Raw genomic sequence first — 2,702 nt, 5'->3', positions numbered from 1 at the left:
GCAGGCAGGTTACGGAAGATGCGTAGCGTTCTTTACTTGAGCCGGGGCCCCCCGTGACGAAGGCGGGGAGGAGAGTAACGCTCTCCCTATTCCTTAAAGTCTGCTACGCAGAGTCAACCCCGTAACCCCTTCTGGGTGGTAGGGGAAACATAGGCCGCGGCGTACGTTACGTAAATACACGGCGTACGCAAGTTGCGTAACTGAGGCTGGCGTAGGGCCGGGAGGCGTCTGTGCCTTTTGCGTAAAATTCCTCTGCGGGTTGTGTAGGCTGGGCTGGCGGTGGGTCGGAGGATTACGTTGGTTTTGCAGCGTAGTCGTGTTTGGAGAATACGGCCTTTAGCCTACGCGCCCGCTGGCGCCGTAGAGGGTGGCGGCGGGACTGAGGAGATAATAACGGGGACGGGGGGCGGCGGCAGGTCCGGCCCGGCCCGTCGTCGGCGAGTTCGAAAAGGAGCGGCCCCTTGGGCCGGCGAGGCCGCACGTGTCCGGCGAATTGTTTTGGTTTTTTCTTGGCAGATCAGCAGGGAAATCTTGGCACGGCGCTGGGGCAGGAGCAGGACGGAGAGCAGCCATGATGTTCGGCTGAGGGGCGGGAGGGAAATGGCATAGCAGGCCCCAGGGTGGGTCGTACCGGTAACCCCCGTCACCTACCTGCTCCACAGGTGCAGGAGGGGTTTTGGCAACCTCTCCTGAAAGTAAATGAAATTACCTCTTCCTTACTGTCAAGTGAGGGAAGGAATTATTTGAAGCACTGGAAGGACATGGGTGCAGGCACTGTGTTTGGCCTGCTAGCGTTTGATTCCCAATTCAACCAGGGGTTTCTAGCTAAAAGATAAAATAAGTCATGAGTTAAGTGGAATGAGCAGTTCTGTAGTGCTTTGCATATACCTCTAGCACCTACTGACCCTGCAGTCAGTCAGTCTTGGTGCAAGAACCTCTTTTATGGTGGATGTCCAGTGGTAGTCAAGCCACACCAAGCCTTGGCCCTGACCACAGTCATGCTATCAACAGGGCTTCCTGGGCTGTCAGGTTATCAAAAATCAGTTATGTTGGCAAATGAGAAAGTGAATCCTTTACTTTTAAACTGTTAAGTATTAGCGTGGGAGGAGATGCATTATTTGCCTCTTTAATTTTGCTTGATGGATGGAATACGTGACTGCAAAAAATCAATCTTGGTGATTAAATATTGGAAGGACCTTTCTGAATGGGTGGTAGGGAGTCAAGTGATACTGTAAGGTCTCACTGACACTCGGGTATATGGCCATTCTATACAGATGCTTGGTGTTTGAAAGCACCGACACATGCAAATACTAGTTGCTACATTAAATGACAAGGGCTGATCCATTCCTGACACTCAGGTCAGCCATCTTCCCTGCCTTTGTCTCTAGGCTTCTCCACTGTGAAAAACAGTGTTCTACCTAAGCAAAATATCAAAGATATGTTAAGAAATCTCTCCGGAAAGGCAGAAGGCTCTGTTACAAGGTCAGACCTGGCTACAGCGTCAAGCTCATCTTGGGTCAATTTCTGGTCATGGCTGCATTTTTACTTCATGTTATCTTACACGCCTTAGTTAATCAAAATGAAAACATGCTTCTATCAGCAAGGACATGCTCTCTAACCAGACGCCCAAGTTAGAGCCATTCGAATGAAGCATTTTTATAGCAGAACAAAAAAAGGGCCTTCCTTTAATGCATCTAACACAAAAATTGTTAAGAATTTTTTTAAAACAGCAGTTCCATGAGCATTGGAGGTAATGCCAACTGAACTGCTATTTTGTCCCCTGATCCCTCATTTCTCTTTGCTCCCAGCTTCTTCTTTCACCACTCCACCTCCCCCCTGCCTGTGCCAGGCCTGTGCTGGCTGGCCTCTGGGCAAACTGAGTCCTAAGTGCCTTTTGCTCAGTGAGTGCAAGTGTCAGCCTCTCCCCCTTCTCTAGCCACTATTTTTTTTTCCTTCTACTTTTAAATAATAGTATTTAATATAGTTTAATAATCGTTAACATTGATATTTATATTGTGAAAGTGACAAAGCAATTACATAAAGTTTGTTTCTTTAGAGAACTGGACAGGAGGCTTTAAAATGTCAGTTTTATTTCTTTGATAAAAGACCAGTGAGACTATTGAGAGCAGGGTTTTTATTCAAAGCACTCGAACATCAGCAGCGTGCAGTTTGAATTCATAATCTTTATTTTTAACTTCAATATTAAAAGTTTTGCAGCATTCTCTCCAAAAAAACACAGGAAATGCTAAATAAAAATATTAAAAATTATCTAGTTAAGACAAAAATGCCAAAACCCACATATTTAAAGGAACTCTTATTCCTCTGATAGTACCTGAGATTCCATCAAGTTCTTGGGCTCTTGCTCCTTTCTCCTCATTTTCTACCTATTTATATCAATTTTATAACTGAGCTTATTCCAATTAATTTCCACTTTGCACTGTAAAGTTCTATCACATAGACACTCTCTTTAAAGGAAACTAAAATAAGAATCTATCCATCTTGTGTGAAAGGACATCTTTGGCTTTCACAAAAAAACAGGAAAAGGATTCTTTTAATAACTCACAAGCTTATTTCTTAAATCTTTGCCTCCTGAAAGTTTAAGTGAAAAATGGAGGCCCTAAATGAACTATTCTATTAAAATCAATAAAACTGAACCATATAGAATTCATCCCAGTGTTCTCCCAAAGTATCTCTAGTGGTTC

The sequence above is a fragment of the Calypte anna genome, chromosome 1 (genome assembly GCF_003957555.1).
Source record: "Calypte anna isolate BGI_N300 chromosome 1, bCalAnn1_v1.p, whole genome shotgun sequence".
NCBI lineage: Eukaryota > Metazoa > Chordata > Aves > Apodiformes > Trochilidae > Calypte > Calypte anna.
The sequence above is the reverse complement of the archived record's forward strand: the minus strand, read 5'-3'. Positions refer to the sequence as shown.